Here is a 20692-nt window from a genome sequence, read left to right on the forward strand (position 1 = left end):
TAAGTTACCTCTTTTGGAAACTTTGCCAGTAAGATCCCACAGAACCTTAATCATGACAGGCAACTGCCAGGGTTGTGGTGACCCTCCAGAACTTGGCAGTGAGACCCTATTGCTAATGATATGTGTGTGGTGACACATTAGACTTGAGTTGTAGACCACGAGCATCGCAAGCCAGTGCTGAGCCGCAAGCTCCTCACTGGGCGCTGCTTTTATCAGTGCTGGAAGGTGCGATGCCTGCTCCTGGAGAAGAAAAGCAATCACCAGCTATGAACCCTGAGAGCTCTACTAGTGACTGGCCTGGGAACACACACCCACTGCTGCAGCCATGGCATGAACTCTGCGCCCTATGCTTTCTGATTAAGTCTTGCTACAGAAGCTGAAGCCCATATCTGACCCAACTATCAGACTAAGAACCATGGCTAGATAGATCATTGGCCCTAGAGGAAAATCTACTACTATCTTCTTCTAAACATAGTACAAAGTTGAGTGCTAATGACTTATTGTTACATCTGCAGATTAATGGATCTCACACCCTTCATCTAAGAAACTTCTATTTGCAGTAGATGGTGATTATCACAGACTCATGACTGGTCAAGGTGTAAGAGACTGAAAAATGCTCAGCCCTAAATGAAGCATATACATATACATATGTATGTGTGTGTGTGTGTGTGTGTGTGTGTGTGTGTGTGTGTGTGTGTGTGTGTGTATCAGATCTTCTTCTCCAAATGCCCAGGAATCATTGCAGAACAAGGGATGCAAAGAATGTAAGAATCAGAAGTTGTGAGTGATTAGAAATATAGTGCAAGGCAGCTGTACATATGAATTCATACAGTGTGCACAAGGCATATGCAAACTCAAGCTGGACCAGCTGACACATGAAGAAGGAAGGTGGGCATGGAATTCTACTTCTAGTCAAGGAGATATTTCTAACTGATAGCTGCCAGGAGAGGGAGAGTTGGTTTTCTGAGTGTGGGCCCTGGTATGTCAGCGATGCTCTAAGACCATACATTCAAGAATATATGGGCAGTGCAACTTAGACTTGATGGGTGTAAAAAGAAACCAAAATACACAAAGTTGGATACGAAGGGATTGCAGAGTTCAATGTAGGAGGAGCTATGTGCGGGGATAAATATAATCAAAACATACCATATAATATTCTTAAAGAATTAATAAAAATTATAAAGTAAATTAAAAGTATCTCCCTCAAGTACTGACCTTCACAGGAGCACTTGCACATGTAGCCATATAGGTATGCATACATAAATACGCACATAAAACCTTTTAAAAATTGAGCTATGTACAGTGATATTATTATTATTAACTATTTATCACACTAAATTTCCTTACAGTTTTTGAAAAAGCATTTTCCTTTGTTTTAGATTTATTTACTTTATATGTATTAATGTTTTGCTTGCTTGTATATATGTGTGCTTTGAGTGTGCTTGGTGCCTGAGGAGGTCAGAAGAGGGGGCCAGATACCCTGAAACTAGAATTATAGATGTGGGTTGTCATGGGAATGCTGGGAACCAAGCCTTGGTCTTCTGCAAAAATAACCAATGCTCTTAACCACTAAGCTCCCTCTCCAGACGCCTCGCATGATTTTTAATTCACGCAGTTATGCTTTTCACATTCTAAGTGCATCATCTTTTCAGTTGAACATACACAAAGCTTTCTGTTTTGCTTTCACAATCAGTTTTGAACATCTCCTGTGGCCTTAGATGAAACCCGTGTGCAATGCCATGTGATAGCAGTGGTTTGAGGACTGTGGCATTCCAGTCTTACATTTTCTAACCTCTAAAATCAGAACCAATGTTTGAGAATCTTAGTTCTGTTCTTATCTCAACTGATACCCATTGCCATTTTTCAGGTTGTTCATAAAATAAGGGACTTAAATTCCTTAGCCGTTATTCTTCCTCCAGGTTGAATATTCCTCAGGATGTGATTTAATGAATGGGCAGGAGGAGGAAGAGTAGCTTTTAAAAACAACATAGAGTCTAATTAAATGGTAATAAACAGTCTAATTGACATCTAAGCTACAATTTCTCAGCAATATTTGAGAAGTCAAGGGAACCTACCACCTGTAGGTGCTAAATCTTGAGAGGACTTCTGGAAGGCTCATGCACTGGACAAGTTGACAAATAGAATGTGAGTCCACCCCCACCTCCCCTAATTTGCTGACTTAGCAGATCTGGTGTCTTAATTGCTTCACGTGCACACACCCAACTGGCCTTCAATTTGCTTGTCAGTTCTCACAAGAATGAGACAGGGTATGGTGGGAGGTTGCAGAGTTTGATGGTTGTGCTAACAAACATCAGGGAGTGAAAGATGCAGCACCAATTTAGCCTTCAGTCTGTGTCTTCTGAAGTCAGCCATAATTCTCTGACCAAATTGTCTGAACAAGGATTCTAAGGGGTGTCCGGGAAATGGAGTAGATCAGAGAGTTATGGGCCTCTTCCCACTCAGGAGAAAGCCAAGGGGCCTTGATGGAGACAGTGATGGATTGAAGCCATATGAAAAGGCATATATCAAGAACCTCAACCTCGTCCCTGTCTTGGGAAGATGTGTGTAATTTATAGAGTGTTTAAATTAGACAAATGACTCAATCGATTTAGAAAAACGGACAGGAAACACATGTTTCTTTGGCATTAAACTGAACTTCATCAGAGGAGAAAGGCTTCTGATCTCCTGAGTTATGGAGCCTGGGCTCTTTCTTCATCAAAGCTCCCTGATTGCCGGGACTGCGCCTTTGCACCGAGGAGATCCATTACAGAACACGCTGACGGTGTAAAGAGAGGGATTCGCTAAGCAGCTCAAGCTAAGTGGTAATTTATACCTCTGTTTATAGAAGGAAAAAAAAGGCCATCCGGGAGACTGAGGGGGAGAGCAAGAGATGGGAGAAGGAATGCAAAGTTAGTGATGATGGAAGCAACCTGAAAACATGCCATGGACCGTGACCACAGAGGGTCTGGGCTGTGTGGTCAGCAGCATTTAGATACTGGGATGTACTTTTCTCTAACTTTCTTGCTTTTACTCAGTAGGTGGCCAACATTAATGATCTGGAAGCCACAGTGTCTTTTTGTACTTGAAGCCTTTATTTTTTTAAATTAGGGAGGCAGAGTGACTTGCTGCCACATAACAGGACAAGAGACAGTTCATTGAGAATCAAGCGACTGATACTTCCATCTCTAGATGATCCACTCCGTGACTTAGTGAAGGTAATGTCCAGGTTCAGCTCCTTCTGTGTGACCTTATGGGGGCTCCCCTTTAGCACAGTGCATCTGTTTCCTTAGCCAGTGTGTGGGGCTGCCTTTGCCCGGGGTCCTGTACCCCTCAGCCTCAATTGGCAAAGCAGCAGTGCCCCTTTTCCAGATGAATATTCTCACCTGAAGTGGACAGTGAATTTTCTTTTGGCAAACAGATTTTTCAATGACCTGGTCTAGAGCCTTCTAGGTTTCCCAGGGTCCCTCCACACCCAGACTCACAATGCTTGCCCTATTCCTGCAGGCTGCTGTTTGCCACTGAGAAAACCCAGCCAATGGTTGCAGAGAAGTGGATTATATCAAAGGGGTATTGGTAGGTGCATAGTTCAAAACCTCTTGTTAAAAAAAATGGGAATGGGTGGGTAGGGAAGTGGGGGGGAAGGTATGGGGGACTTTTGGGAGAGCATTGGAAATGTAATTGAGGAAAATACGTAATAAAAAATATTAAAAAAAAGAAAAAGAAAAAGAAAACGAAGACAGGGATCAGGCCTGAAGCACCCCTTAGCTGATAAAGCCAGGTTAAGTGACTTCAACCTTGCTTGCTTTGCAATCATTAGCGAAACGTCATTTGAGCTGTTTCTCATGTTAAAGAAAAACAGAACTTAAGTCCTGCCAATCAGTAGCAGCCAACAACCAAGGAGCCACGTGAGTAGGGATTCCTCAGTGAGACAAAGCAGATAGGTTACCGTACAACAGTAAGCGACCAGACATGCGGCTTTAAGGCTCCTCAGTGGACCTTCCACACCATCTCTGGTTTGGAGTTTCCTGGTTCATGAGCTGTTGAATGTTGAAGTAAGTGCTGTAGAATTCACGGGTCTCTCTGTTTACCTTTTTAACAGTGTCGAGGGAGGGAGAGAGTGAGAGGGGATTCTCTGTATGCAGCTCTTGCGGGTTCTTATCAGGTTCTTTCTTAGGGCCCTCAGCCTCCAGCCCCCAGTGCTGGGAGCCACTGCTACAAGGCAGAGCAGCACACCAGGACTATGGATGACCCCTCTGGGGAGCCCAAAGCTAACACTGATTCCCTTTGGCATTTCCTTTCCAGCACAGCGCCAGAGCACATGTTCCCAGGGAGCTCTTAGTGTGTGTATGTCATGAGGATGGAAGTACTACTCAGTGCAGAGTCTGTCTTAACACCGGGAATGTCATGTGTGAAGACCTGGAACCTCTGGGATTGGCAGGTATGCTTCAACACCTGACTGAAGTAAATTGGAGTCTCCGTTATTTTTCAACAAGTGGGGATGCTGTTATTGTTCTCGACGGTGTCTGTCTAGACCAGTTCACACAGGCACTGTTACTCAGGCTTCTGCGTTCCAGGTGCCGTGCCCATAACGCCTGTAATCAGATTTCCACCTTCTGGAAAGGAACAGACTGTGGGGAGTGGTGTGCGCAGAGGCAGAGAGGGTGTAGAAGGTAGAGAAGCAGAGGGTACAGAAGCAGAGGGTGCAGACCTTGATGGGCATTTGGTCATGAAGCTAGTCTGCTTGGAAGACAGTGCAGGTGGGAGCGTGTGACTCAGAACATGATAGTGAGGGGGTGAGATTCCTATCAATGCCCCCCTTACTTGCCTGTTACATCCAGCCTCCCTTTGTGCTTCTGCCCTCTATTCTTAAGAGCATTTCACCTTTCCTGCCCCACAATGGTCCCGATGCAATGGGCGAACTGATGCTTTTGCTTTCTCCTGACTTTATGAAGCCCAGAGATTCTCTCCTTTCTAGTGGTCTGTGGCTTAATCCTATTATGCCAGCCTCTCGAGGGCAAGCTCCTGGACAGAACAATAAGAACTGGGGCTGAGGCTCATCATTAAACACTTCATATTGGATCAGCAAGATGGCTGAATGGGTTAAAAGTGCTTGCTTCTGATCCTGAAAGCTGAATTTGATCTCTGGGTCCCAAGTGGTGGAAGGAGAGGAATGACTCATGCAGGTTGTTCTCTGTGACACATGAGCATGAACACACACACACACACACACACACACACACACATACACACACATATACACACACATACACACACATATACATTTATACACACATATACACACAGACATACACATATATACACACACACACATATATACACACATATACACACACAGACAGACACATATACATATATACACACAGACATACACACACATAATACATATATATATACACACATACATATACATACATGCACACACAGACACACATACACATACACACATGTACATACACAGACACACATACACATGCATATACACACACATATATGCACACACATATACACACATGCACACACACAGACACACATACAAGCACATGCACACACAGACATACACACATACACACACATACACACCCACACACACACATACACTCACAAAGTAAATATAATAAAAAAAGTACCTTCATGTTTGTAAACCTTCCTCCATAATATGGGTATCTTAATAGAGAATGACAAAGCCATTTGGGCATAATTTTTTTATTAAGATATTACCTTATTCTATCCCTTTGCAGTCCTTACCCACACAGACAGTTAGGAGCCAGGAAAGACATTGCATTTCCATCTTTGGTGAGATGCTGTCCCCTGTGAGACAGGCCTGTCTATTCTAAGTGGCTCTGTAAGAACATTAATGATAGGACCAAGCATTGGCCCTCCCGTGTCCCCTCCCAGAGCCTGTGAGAGTCTCCACATGTGTCCCCTGCCTCTCTGTCTGCTGCTTGCCAGGATGCAGCCAGCTGTGAACAAACTCATGTCATCATCTTCAAATGAAAGTCTCCAGGTCTTCAGCAGTTTTAAACACAGTGAGGAATGGCGATCTGGAATAGATACAGGGTGATCATCTTTTGTCTCTTGTGTCCCCTCCTTCTCCCGATTCTGAAATATGAGAAGACTCCTCAGCTGCCCTGCAGGGTGTTGTGTATGGGAAAATTCTCTTTGGCCATGGAAGCTGACAAGAGTCTCTGCCACAGGGACTTGGTTTATTTATGTAGCTGGACTTAATCTCTTAAAATTCAGTTCACAGAAGAAGAGCTTTCAGCCACTGCATGTAGCTCCGGCCCCACTGTGGAGATGGTAAGCAGGGAAAACAGATATTTACAGAAGTCTGGTGACCCTTTGGTGCTGTCTAAAGAGCTGCAGAGCAGGTGGGATAGCAGGATCATAGGAACTGCAGGATCCTAGCCCGTGGCAGCCAAGCTTCACTTCTGGAGAGATGGACACCCGTTGTTAGTCTCATTCCCTTATTTCAACACATCCTCTCAGTCTCTGTAGAAAAACATGCCATTAACAATTTAGTACATTGCTGGATCTTTGGATATTAACACTATCTATCTATCTGTCTATCTGTCTATCTGTCTATCTGTCTATCTGCCTATCTGCCTATCTGCCTGTCTGCCTGTCTGTCTGTCTGTCTGTCTGTCTGTCTATCTATCTATCTGTCTATCTGTCTGTCTATCTGTCTACCTGTCTACCTGTCTGTCTACCTATCTACCTATCTATCTATCTTATATGCCTCAATTTCAAAGGATCTATATCTGGTTTATATTTTATAATCCATATATTTCACAAGAGTTTTCATCAGATAACTGCTCAGAAAAACTCAAACATTTGTTGAATGAAATGAGGAATAGAAATTCAGGACGGGAGCCCTGGATACCTGACCATGTGAAGTCCTGAGCATCCCACTCTCACACGTAGCAGCCTCCACATGTCCAGTGAGATTCCACACCCACTGTCTCAGTACTGCACAGAATTAAAAAAAAACCCAGAAACATTGGAGTCAAAATGCATTGTAGATAAAATGGACGTAATAGATTTCTATGGAACATTCTACTCAAACATTAAAGAACACACATTATTCTCTGCATTCCATGAAACTGTCTCCAAAATTGACCACGTAGTAGGACACAAATTCTCAGCAAATACAGGAAAATTGATGTAGCTTCCTGTGTTCTGTGGGACCACTGTGGACTAAAGCTAGACAGCAACCATAATAGAATTACAGGAAGTACATAGTATCATGGAGACTAAACAAACACACTATTGAATAATAATTGGGTCAAGGCAAAAGATCAAGAAGAAAAATAATGCAAAAAATTGTAGATTGAATGAAAACAAAATGAAACAAAAACCCACAGCATCTTGGCCATAGATGTACTTTTTGCTACACTCAACTGTGGCCAGGCTGCTCCCACAGCAGTCTGATAACATGTGTGTGTGCCTTGTCTTCTCGTGGCAGAAAAATTTGCTTTAAACCTTATCTGCTTCTAGGGCATCTTTATGCTCATGCACAGGACCCCATTCGCCAAGCAGGCACACCCTCTCCCTGTACCACTCAAAGAAAGACAGAATCCCCAGGATGTCCCCTGCAGATCTCCAACCCAGTTCTCCTTTTAGGAGGATTATTCAGCTTTGGTAGCATGTCTTAGTCCTCTTTTCAGTGGTCACATGGCTACTACCCCAGCAAGGAAGTCATAGAGGCTCCACCCTCGGGCCTTAGAACCTTGGTTGTATGCCTTGCATAGCTTACTCATAGCTAGGACTATACAATCACTCCTTCCAGACTCACCTTTTGTTTTGCCAGTTCATCTTCTGGTGCAAATGAGTTGGTTATTTAAAAAGATTAACAGGATTGACAAACCAATAGCCAAATTAACCAGAAGATGTAGAGAGAAAACACAAATTAATAAAATTAGTGGTAAAAAGAAAGGCATTAAGCAGAAAACCCGCCTGATCAGGGTCACAAGGCCCTTCCAGTCCACGCCAGCACTGGGGTACCTTTGGCGCGGAGTCTGCGGACACCCACAAGGAACCCACAGGACCCTCCACGGGATCTTAAGACCTCTGGTGAGCGGATCACAACTTCTGCCAGGAGGCAGGGTCGAACACCAGATATCTGGGCACCTTCCCTGCAAGAGGAGAGCTTGCCTGCAGAGAGTACTCTGAACACTGAAACTCAGGAGAGATCTAGTCTCCCAGGTCTGCTGATAGAGGCTAACATAAACAACTGAGGAACAAGCTCTAACCAGAGACAACTACAACAACTAACTCCAGAGATTACCAGATGGTGAAAGGCAAACATAAGAATCTCACTAACAGAAACCAAGACCACTCACCATCATCAGGACGCAGCACTCCCACCCAACCCAGTCCTGGGCACCCCAACACACCCGAAAAGATAGTCCCTGATTTAAAAGCATATCTCATGATGATGGTAGAGGACATCAAGAAGGACTTTAATAACTCACTTAAAGAAATACAGGAGAACACTGCTAAACAGGTAGAAGACCTTAAAGAGGAAGCACAAAAATCCCTTAAAGAATTGCAGGAAAACACGACCAAACAGGTGATGGAATTGAATAAAACCATCCAAGACCTAAAAAGGGAAGTAGACACAATAAAGTAAACCCAAAGTGAGGCAACGCTGGAGATAGAAAACCTAGGAAAGAAATCTGGAACCATAGATGTGAGCATCATCGACAGAATACAAGAGATGGAAGAGAGAATCTCAGGTGCAGAAGATTCCATAGAGAATATCAACACAACAATCAAAGAAAATACAAAATGCAAAAAGATCCTAACTCAAAACATCCAGGAAATCCAGGACACAATGAGAAGACCAAACCTACGGATAATAGGAGTAGATGAGAATGAAGATTTTCAACTTAAAGGGCCAGCAAATATCTTCAACAAAATGATAGAAGAAAACTTTCCAAACCTAAAGAAAGACATGCCCATGAACATACAAGAAGCCTACAGAACTCCAAATAGACTGGACCAGAAAAGAAATTCCTCCCTACACATAATAATCAAAACAACAAATGCACTAAATAAAGATAGAATATTAAAAGCAGCAAGGGGAAAAGGTCAAGTAACATATAAAGGCAGGCCTATCAGAATTACACCAGACTTTTCACCAGAGACTATGAAAGTCAGAAGATCCTGGACAGATGTTATACAGACACTAAGGGAACACAAATGCCAGCCCAGGCTACTATACCCAGCCAAACTCTCAATTACCATAGATGGAGAAACCAAAGTATTCCACAACAAAACCAAATTCACACATTATCTTTCCATGAATCCAGCCCTTCAAAGGATAATAACAGAAAAAAAACCAATACAAGGACAGAAACCATGCCCTAGAAAAAGCAAGAAAGTAATCCCTCAACAAACCAAAAAGAAGACAGCCAAAAAACAGAATGCCAACTCTAACAACAAAAATAATAGGAAGCAACAATTACTTTTCCTTAATATCTCTTAATATCAATGGACTCAATTCCCCAATAAAAAGACATAGACTAATAGACTGGCTACACAAACAGGACCCAACATTCTGCTGCTTACAGGAAACCCATCTCAGGGAAAAAGACAGACACTACCTTAGAGTGAAAGGCTAGAAAACAATATTCCAAGCAAATGGTCTGAAGAAACAAGCTGGAGTAGCGATTCTAATATCGAATAAAATCAACTACCAACCCAAAGTTATCAAAATAGACAAGGAGGGACACTTCATACTGATCAAAGGTAAAATCCTCCAAGAGGAACTCTCAATTCTGAATATACATGTTCCAAATGCAAGGGCAGCCACATTCATTAAAGACACTTTAGTAAAGCTCAAAGCACACATTGCACCTCACACAATAATAGTGGGAGTCTTCAACACACCACATTCATCAATGGACAGATCGTGGAAACAGAAACTAAACAGGGACACAGTGAAACTAACAGAAGTGATGAAACAAATGGACTTAACAGATATCTACAGAACATTTTATCCTAAAATAAAAGGATATACATTCTTCTCAGCGCCTCATGATACCTTCTCCAAAAATGACCATATAATTGGTCAGAAAACAGGCCTCAACAGATACAAAAATATTGAAATTGTCCCATGTATCCTATCAGAACACCATGGACTAAGGCTGATCTTCAATAACAACATAAATAATGGAAAGCCAACATTCATGTGGAAAGTGAACAACACTCTTCTCAATGATACCTTGGTCAAGGAAGGAATAAAGAAAGAAATTAAAGACTTTTTAGAGTTTAATGAAAATGAAGCCACAACATACCTAAACTTATGGGACACAATGAAAGCATTTCTAAGAGGGAAACTCATAGCTCTGAGTGCCTCCAAAAAGAAACTAGAGAGAGCACACACAAGCAGCTTGACAACAAACCTAAAAGCTCTAGGAAAAAAGGAAAGCAAATTCACCCAAGAGGAGTAGACGGCAGGAAATAATCAAACTCAGGGGTGAAATCAACCAAGTGGAAACAAGAAGAAATATTCAAAGAATTAACCATACGAGGAGCTGGTTCTTTGAGAAAATCAACAAGATAGATATACCCTTAGCCAGACTCACTAGAGGGCACAGGGACAGCATCCTAATTAACAAAATCAGAAATGAAAAGGGAGACATAACAACAGATACTGAAGGAATCTAAAACACCATCAGATCCTTCTACAAAAGGCTATACTCAACAAAACTGGAAAACCTGGAGAAAATGGATAAATTTCTAGACAGATACTAGGTACCAAAGTTAAATCAGGATCAAGTTAATGATCTAAACAGACCCATATGCCCTAAAGAAATAGAATTGGTCATTAATAGTCTCCCAACTAAAAAATCCCAGGACCAGATGGGTTTAGTGCAGAGTTCTATCAGACCTTCAAAGAAGATCTAATTCCAGTTCTGCACAAACTATTCCACAAAATAGAAACAGAAGGTACTCTATCCAACTCATTCTATGAAGCCACAATTACTCTGATACCTAAACCACAGAAAGATCCAACAAAGATAGAGAACTTCAGACCAATTTCCCTTATGAATATCGATGCAAAAATACTCAATAAAATTCTTGCTAACCGAATCCAAGAACACATTAAAACAATCATCTATCCTGACCAAATAGGTTTTATTCCAGGGATGTAGGGATGGTTTAATATACGGAAATCCACCAACGTAATCCATTGTATAAACAAACTTAAAGACAAAAACCACATGATCATCTCCTTAGACGTGGAGAAAGCATTCGACAAAATCCAACACCCATTCATGATAAAAGTCTTGGAAAGATCAGGAATTCAAGGCCCATACCTAACCATGATAAAAGCAATCTACAGCAAACCAGTAGCCAACATCAAAGTAAATGGTGAGAAGCTGGAAGCAATCCCACTAAAATCAGAGACTAGACAAGGCTGCCCACTTTCTCCCTATCTATTCAACATTGTACTTGAAGTCCTAGCCAGAACAATTTGACAACAAAAAGAGATCAAGGAAATACAAATTGGAAATGAAGAAGTCAAAATATGACTTTTTGCAGATGGTATGATAGTATATATAAGTGACCCTAAAAATTCCACCAGAGAACTCCTAAACCACCTAAACAGCTTCAGTGAAGTAGCTGGACATAAAATTAACTCAAACAAGTCAATGGCCTTTCTCTATCCAAAGAATAAACAGGCTGAGAAAGAAATTAGGGAAACAACACCCTTCTCAATAGTCACAAATAATATAAAATACCTTGGCGTGACTCTAACTAAGGAAGTGAAAGATCTGTATGATAAGAACTTCAAGTCTCTGAAGAAAGAGATTAAAGAAGATCTCAGAAAATGGAAAGATCTCCCATGCTCATGGATTGCAGGATCAATATTGTAAAAATGGCTATCTTGCCAAAAGCAATCTACAGATTCAATGCAATCCCCATCAAAATTCCAACTCAATTTTTCAACGAATTAGAGCAATCTGTGAATTCATCTGGAATAACAAAAAACCTAGGATAGCAAAAAGTCTTCTCAAGGATAAAAGAACCTCTGGTGGAATCACCATGCCTGACCTAAAGCTTTACTATAGAGCAATTGTGATAAAAACTGCCTGGTACTGGTATAGCAACAGACAAGTAGACCAATGGAATAGAATTGAAGACCTAGAAATGAATCCACACACCTATGGTCACTTGATCCTCGACAAAGGAGCTAAAACCATCCAGTGGAAAAAAGACAGCATTTTCAACAAATGGTGCTGGCACAACTGGTGGTTACCATGTAGAAGAATGCGAATTGATCCATTCCTATCTCCTTGTACTAAGGTCAAATCTAATTGGATTGAGAAGCTCCACATAAAACCAGAGACACTGAAACTTATAGAGAAGAAAGTGGGGAAAAGCCTCAAAGATATGGGCACAGGAGAAAAATTCCTGAATAGAACAGCTATGGCTTGTGCTGTAAGATCGAGAATTGACAAATGGGCCTTCATGAAACTGCAAAGCTTCTGTCAGGCAAAATACACCATCAATAAGACAAAAAGGCCACCAACAGATTGATAAAGATCTTTACCTATCCCCAAAGATAGGGGACCAATATCCAATATATATATAAAGAACTCAAGAAGGTGGACAACAGAAAATCAAATAACCCCATTAAAAAATGGGGCTCAGAGCTAAACAACGAATTCTCACCTGAAGAATCCCTAATGGCTGAGAAACCCCTGAAAAAATGTTCAGCATCCTTAACCATCAGGAAAATGCAAATCAAAACAACCCTGAGATTCCACCTCACACCAGTCAGAATGGCTAAGATCAAAAATTCAGGTGACAGCAGATTCTGGCGAGGATGTGGAGAAAGAGGAACACTCCTGCATTGTTGGTGGAATTGCAAGCTTGTACAACCACTCTGGAAATCAGTCTGGCGGTACTTCAGATAATTGGACATAGTACTACCGGAGGATCCCACAATACCTCTCCTGGGCATATATCCAGAAGATGTTCCAACTAGTAAGAAAGACACATGCTCCACTATGTTCATAGCAGCCTTATTTATAATATCCAGAAGCTGGAAAGAACCCAGATGCCCCTCAACAGAGGAATGGATACAAAAAATGTGGTACATTTACACAAAGGAGTACTAATCAGCTATTAAAAAGAATGAATTTATGAAATTCCAAGGCAAATGGTTGGACCTGGAGGGCATTATCCTGAGTGAGGTAACCCAATCACAAAAGAACTCAAATGATATGTACTCACTGATAAGTGGATATTAGCCCAGAAACTTAGTATACCCGAGATATAAGAGACAATTTGTAAAACACATGAAACTGAAGAAGAAGGAAGACCAAAGTGTGGACACTTTGCCCCTTCTTAGAATTGGAAACAATCACCCATGGAAGGAGTTACAGAGACAAAGTTTGGAGCTGAGACAAAGGATGGACCATCTAGAGACTGCCATATCCAGGGATCCATCCCATAATCAGCCTCCAAACACTGACACCATTGTATACGCTAGCAAGATTTTGCTGAAAGGACCCTGATATAGCTGTCTCTTGTGAGACTATGCCAGGGCCTAGCAAACACAGAAGTGGATGCTCACAGTCAGCTATTGGATGGATCACAGGGCCCCCAATGGAGGAGCTAGAGAAAGTATCCAAGGAGCTAAAGAGATCTGCAACCCTGTAGGTGCAACAACATTATGAACTAACCAGTACCCCAGAGCTCTTGATTCTAGCTGCATATGTATCAAAAATGGCCTAGTCAGCCATCACTGGAAAGAGAGGCCCATTGGACATGCAAACTTTATATGCCCCAGTACAGGGGAATGCCAGAGCCAAAAAGTGGGAGTGGGTGGGTAGGGGAGTGTTGGGGAGGGTATGGGGAACTTTTGGGATAGCATTGGAAATGTAAATTAGGAAAATACCTAATAACAATATATAAAAAAAGAAGGCATTACAAAGGATATTGATGAAATTCAGAGAATCATGATGACTACTTTACTAATGCATATTCTATTAGAATAGAAAACCTAAATGACATGAATTTCCAGATGAGCCATCAAAGTTGAATCACAATGAAGGACATAATTTAAACAGGTCCATATCAACCAATGAGATAAAAACAAGAATTTTAGACCTCCCAACCTCAAAAAACTCAGCTCCAGACGCATTAGCCACAAAATTATACCAGACCTTCAAAGGAGAACTGACACCAATATTCCACAATCTATTCCACATACTAGAAAAGAAAGGGACACTTATATATTCATAAGAAGCCAATATTGTTACTCTGATATCACAGTCAAAGACCCAATTTTAGGCCAATCTGTCTGATGAGCATAGATTCAATAAAATACTTTTACTTGAAAATAGAATTCAAGAATACATTAAAAAAGATTATCCACCATAATCAAATTGTCATCATCCCAGAAATGCAAGAATGTCTGAACATGAATAAAATGAATGTAATCTACCACATAAATAGACACAAGGATAGAAGTCACATGATCATCTCATTAGATACAGAAAAAGCCTTTGACAAAAACTCAACATTGTTTTATGAAAAAAGTACTAGAGAATCTCAGAACACAGAGGACCTGTTTCTGTGTACTAAGGGCAATATAAAACAAGCTCTTAACCAACACCATGCTAATTATAGAAAAGAATGATGCTTTTCCACAAAAGTTAGTAAATAGGCAGAGATGTCCACTCTCTCAACTTCTGTTCAATATGGTGCTTGAAGCAGTAGGATTTACAGGTAAATGAATGGAGTCCAAAATAATCATGTTGAATGAGATACCTCAGACTGAGAAAGACAAATATTACACATTCTATCTTCTATGTGAATGTTAGCTCTGACTCCTTAGTTTAAATTAAAGTACCCACAGAAAGCAGGAAACTAATAAAGAGCCATGGAAGGAATTCATGAGCCTAGATTGTAAGTTAATAAAAACAAAAATAACATAAAAATAAAAACAGAAGACAATTAAAATTACAATGAAATGACACAGTCCTTTCTTTGCTGGATGTCTCAGACCCAACTGGCACCTCTTTTTAAAGTTAAAAGGCTCAGACTCGTCTGATGCACCTTGACCAGTTGTGGGTCTCTGTATTTATAATCATCTACTACATTTATAATAGTAATATTATTAGATTCTCCTGTATGGCCAATAGCATAGCCAGTCATGGCTTTTGGCCCGGTTAATGGTACCAGGCAGGAGCTCTATCCTGCAGAGTAGGGTTTAAATCCCAGCAGGATTAGCTGGTTACTCCCATGGTGTTCATGCTGCTCTCACACCAGTGAGTACACCTTGCCAGACAATTCATTCTTGTAGCTTAAAGCATACACAGCTGGCTAAGACTGTTAATTATTTTTCCCTCCTGGTGGCGTGCATGCCACTTTCCAGCACTTTGAAATTTAGCTAGCAAGGATGAGGCTTGCAAGTGAGTACAAGCATGATTTCACTGTGCCCCATCTTAAGCAAGAGTCATTAAGCTGTTTACCATCAAGGAACTTACCATCATGCTCTGCAGATTAATTAGGAATAATCCAATAGCTTGTGATGCTGGAGAGAGGGAGAGAGATGGGAACTCATGAGCCAACAAATCAAAAAAAAGCAGTAAACCCTGCCAGGCACTGAGCTTCATATTTGATGGTCTACACTGTCTGGGATAGTCGACGTCCCCAATTATAGGGTAACTCTATTTAAACTCATTTCATATTATGTGTATGGATATATTTTAGGAAGCTGCTACAATACTCGGTCTGCATGTGGCATTCATCCCCTACCTCACCCTATCCCAGCGTTCCCCTGTTCCATTCATACAACTTGCATTTTATGTCCCTGTCCTTGCCCCATCTCTCATAGGCCTTCATTGGCTCATTAAATATGAAATATATACATGCCAGCGTGTGAAAAACTAGATCTAATTTGAGCAGCAGTGTCAAAGGCATCACAGAGACATGCTAATCTTGCTTCTCATGGTGCCCCATTGCCTGGCTGCTTCTCTCATGTGCAGGTCTCTATCCAGGAGGGAATTTTCTGACTACTGGGATGTGGAAAGATTCTTCCTCACCCAGGGGTCCATCCCATAATCAGCCACCAAACGCAGACACTATTGAATACACCAGCAAGATTTTGCTGAAAGGAACCTGATATAGCTGTCTCCTGTGAGGCTTTGCCAGTGCCTGGCAAGTACAGAAGTGGATGCTCACAGTCAGCAATTGGATGGAACACAGGGCCCCCAATGTAGGAGCTAGAGAAAGTACCCAAGAGCTGAAGGGATCTGCAACGCTATTGGTGGAACAACAATATGAACTAACCAGTACCCCCAGAGCTCGTGTCTCTAGCTGCATATGTAGCAGAAGATGTCCTAGTCGGCCATCAGTGTGAAGAGAGGCCCCTTGGCAAACTTTATATGCCCTAGTACAGGGGAATGCCAGGGCCAAGAAGTGGGAGTGAGTGGATAGGGGAGCAGGGTGGGGGGAGGGTGTAGAGGACTTTTGGGATAGCATTTGAAATGTAAATGAAGAAATTATCTAAGGAAAAAAAGATGCTGCCCAATGTGCCTCAGTGACTGTGTTTATGCATTCCCCATACTTCCCTGTAACCAGGAAGGGTGTGTTCTTGTTTTCTTGCCATTTCTGGAGCCAGTGTATACTTTCTGACTGCAGGGCTGGGTATGTCCCCACCTCTAGGAAGTCAAAATTTTGTTTTATTCTTTGTCACCAGCTTTCTGGTCTCCACTTGACTGAGTCACCGGCCATCCCAGTCTAAAGGATCAAGATTCTGCATTCACTTAGGACTCTTAGTTGGTCAGGGTCTGAGGGAGTCTGTTTACTTTCCTTTAAGAGCCAAAGATAGGGTAAGATTGTAAGGAACTTAAGTTAAGAACACAAGTCAGAGGATTTAATTTAAAACTCACAAATTAGTTTGTATAGGTTGAGTCATAAAACAAGTTTATAGCAATGCCATTGCTGCAAGAAGTATCACTTTCCAAACTGAACAAAAATGCTACAAACATCTACTGTGCACTTTACTCCTGATAAAGTTTTAGTGAATTTGAAAGAGGATCATACAAAGCCTGTATATAAAATAATCCAGAAGATAAGAATAAAATGATAGCTCCTTTTCCTACAATAAAATTAATATTTAAAACATACGACTTCAAGATTATAATTGGAATAAGAAAGAAATGAAAGGCTATTTTTAAAGTTATTTAAGAAGAAATGAAAACCATAATATTATATGTAAGTCTTAAAGACTTAAAGTATCAAAGATTTATCTAAAGAAATAGTCTGAAAAACATATAGAGCCTTAAATAATTGGGATTTTAAAGATGCTGAAAGTATAAAATCAATACTTAGATATATTGTATGAAAAAATTTAAGTTAAAAAAGAGAAATTTAAAAATTAAGATGTTTTTTAAAAGATATTTAATTTTCTCTTAACTATAGAATACATAGCTCATGTAATTATGCAAATTTTAAATGGATTGGTATGTATAATATTTAGAATAGCGGTATTATTGTTTATGTTCCTTCTAAATTTTGCTAATTTCTGAAAATTTTATTGTATCTTTTTTTTTCTGAGTGGCTATGCTTGAAAGTGTAACTTTCTATCAAGGTCCTTCTGAGTTTTAATTAGGGTGTAGTTGTTTTATGTTGAGTATTACTGACTTGTTGTTCAATAAAACTAATGTTAAGGCACTGAGACATGAGATCAGAGATACTGAGAATGACACTGAAAACCATTCAGCCTAAGTCAGAAAGAAGGAGAAAATGAAATTCATAAAACAAACAGACATGACCACGGCTTCAAAGCACAGATGATGTAAAACAGCTGCCAAAGGCCATGCAAAGGCCATGCAAACCCCATGCAAATGCCATGCAAACCCCATGCAAAGGCCATGCAAACTCCATGCAAACCCCATGCAAAGGTCATGCAAACCCCATGCAAACCCCATGCAAACTCCATGCAAAGGCCATGCAAACCCCATGCAAACTCCACTCAAAGGCCATGCAAACCCCATGCAAATGCCATGCAAACCCCATGCAAAGGCCACGCAAGCAGCTCCAGGCAAATGCTAAGGTGTTGGACCTACATGAGATGAACATAGTGTTCATACACACACCTCTTGGATGACAGGTCACCCTCATCTGCTTGTATTATCACCCAGAGATCTGCTATAATGAATCCGACTCTACTGGTAGTTTAATCCACAGATGGCTTAACTATGGAACCACTGGGCCACAGCTGACCCAATCATATACAGGCTTTGAAATCTGTGGAATCCCTCTTAAGATCAAGGTCGCCAGTTGCTGCTAGTCAAATGCCTTTGCTAGTCAAACCCAGTTTTCCACATTCTTGCCTTTCTTTATGGGATGAAAGAAGATGTGTCACACTGCCTTCCCTTTGGCAGTGTGCTGAAGCAGGGGTGTCTTCAGTTGAGATGTCAGAGAGAGCTGAATGCATTCTTTGTGGAAAGCGTCTGCCAAGTACTCATTTCCTAAGAGGGGCTTCTGCTTGCAGCCTTTTGCTTGGCCATCTCAGAGTGGGGATAGCATGCATTTCATTGAAGTGGATAGATGCTTCCTGGGACTTTGAATACTGGGAGAGGAGTTTTAGTAACAGTAATTCAGAGTCTCCCTGAAGGGATCCTCCAATTTCTGCCTCTCTTTCTTCTACTCTTTAGCACACCCTTGGTCTTACTCATTGTGGACAGCAATGGGTAGGTAGGTAGCTGATCTCCTTCTTGAAGGTCCACAAATACATAGTCCCAAACTACCTCCAAGTGCTAGGTGTCCTAAGCTCCTTTTCCCATACTGCACACACATATCCTTAGAACTTCTTTTGGGCAGGCGCTGTCCTTAATCAGCATCACTCCATATCCCAGTGTCTTGAGAATCTTTACTTTTTCACCAGGAATCAGTGAGATCATCTCTAGCAAGTGGAACTCCATGAATGCTCAACCTCTCAGATGTCCTCCCATCTCTGACTGTGTGCTTGGATCCACCGCAGTGCTTTTGATTTAAATAGCTGGTTTTCCTCAAAACTCCAAAACTTGGGGAAAAGAAATCTTCATCTTTAGTAGATACTCTATGGTATCTTGTTACAGCAGCACAGACCAGAATAAACCAGTGCACTTTACTAAAAGGGGTTCCAATGCTCTTGGGGGATCAAAGATTAGCTATTAAGTTGTGTATTACCCACAGAGACACTCAGCTGTGAATAATATTCAGTGATCCACACCAAGCACTGGCCATCTAAAGTTAATTGTACAAACATCAGTGTGTGTTTGATACCTTTTGGCTTTAGTGCAGGCCAACAATGCTGCATATTACTTTACAAGGCTTACCTCTGGCTGTGTTAATAAAGAAAGTGGGAGGAGCTCTAGCAACGAGGCAGTGTTCCTGCTGTCTTCTCGTTTGGGTGCTTTCTATGGAACTTTGGATTCCATATGTGGTTTTACAGAAGGAAATCTGAATGTGAGCATTTGAGGCAGTGAATAACATCTGGACCGTTCTGGAAAACATGGCATGTATGAATGAGGGTGAAGTATAATCAAAACGGTCTGTCTAATCCAGTGGGGAGAAGGAGACGGAGGACACCATTGTCTCCAGGTGTTTGAGGACCTCAACACGCAGAGAGAGCAAATACACTCTGTGACAACACTTTGAGAAGAGGTTTGATCTTAGGAGGAAGTCATAGTAGGGGGTGGGGAATTTAATTTCATTCTAAAAAACAACAACAACAAAAAACTTAACAATGGTTGGGGCTACTGCTTGGGAAAAATGGTTACTATGTTACCCTGAATGGCCAAGCTATGTTCCCCTTCTACTGAGCTTTCATGGGTCAGCTCTGGGCATCTTGCTTCTGAGAACAAAGAAACAAAGAACTTGACAGTTCCTATGGTTTCTAAGACATAGCAGGAAGGCAGCAGGTCCAGTCACATTATGGCCCATGTCTATAGTTGATGAGCTAGGCTCAAATTTCACTTGGGCCCCTTGTACACAGCTGATATGTGAAGGGAAGGCTCAGCCTTGGAACTCAGCCAAGCATCAGCACCCTGAAGACAAGGTGAGGGATGACACACAGTAACTACAGAGGAAAAGCAGGGGCTGAGGTCTGGTTTGAGCTGAGCCCCTTCTTAGGATGCTTTTCTCTGTGTCAGATTTACTCCTGTGGTCATCCAGGCGTTGTCCTCAGAATGTTAGAAGCTAAACAGACATAGTAGGAATTAGTTCTAGCTCTCTTCTAGGTTTGGCAGAGTCATTTGGCTTGAGCCTTTAGCTGGGGGCGATTGCACTTATGGAGTTGGGACAATGCCTGTCTGCTTCTACTCATGCCCACAGGGAACTTGTCTGCCAGTTGGTTTGATGTTACTGTGTAACATGCCACGGGAACAGCCTCATACCCGGCAGCCTTCTCATCCAGGAACCCAGCAGAAGGATATTGCCCCACATCTTGGCCACGGACTTTGCAGTTCTTACTCTTGTATATAAAATAAAAAGGAAAGGAAAACTTTCCTTTTTTAAAATTTTTTGAGAATATCAATTTTTGTGGAAAGCCTGAAGTTTATATTCTTTTCAACTAATATGTATTTTCTTATTCTCCTTTTAAAACTTTTATATGTATTTTATATACATTTGAGCTTACCAAAAAGTATAGCGATGTTCA

The 20692-nt window shown here is 41.3% G+C and overlaps 1 long non-coding RNA gene across 3 annotated transcripts in view; it reads left to right on the forward strand.

Annotated features, from left to right (window-relative positions):
- The first annotated feature begins 3117 nt into the window (after positions 1-3117).
- Gm36873 overlaps positions 3118-20692 on the forward strand; it is a 66058-nt gene continuing 48483 nt past the window's right edge. Inside the window, exons 1-4 of one of the 3 annotated variants that reach the window (XR_377980.2) lie at positions 3118-3215; positions 3505-3573; positions 4303-4438; positions 20368-20484. This is a non-coding gene — a long non-coding RNA (predicted gene, 36873). Of the gene's footprint in view, positions 3216-3504; positions 3574-3936; positions 4053-4302; positions 4439-20367; positions 20485-20692 lie in introns of those variants that run through there. The other 2 variants (XR_377979.1, XR_869390.1) reach the window with 2 other exon arrangements.

Source organism: Mus musculus, chromosome 6 (genome assembly GCF_000001635.26).
Source record: "Mus musculus strain C57BL/6J chromosome 6, GRCm38.p6 C57BL/6J".
In the NCBI taxonomy this organism is placed as follows: domain Eukaryota; kingdom Metazoa; phylum Chordata; class Mammalia; order Rodentia; family Muridae; genus Mus; species Mus musculus.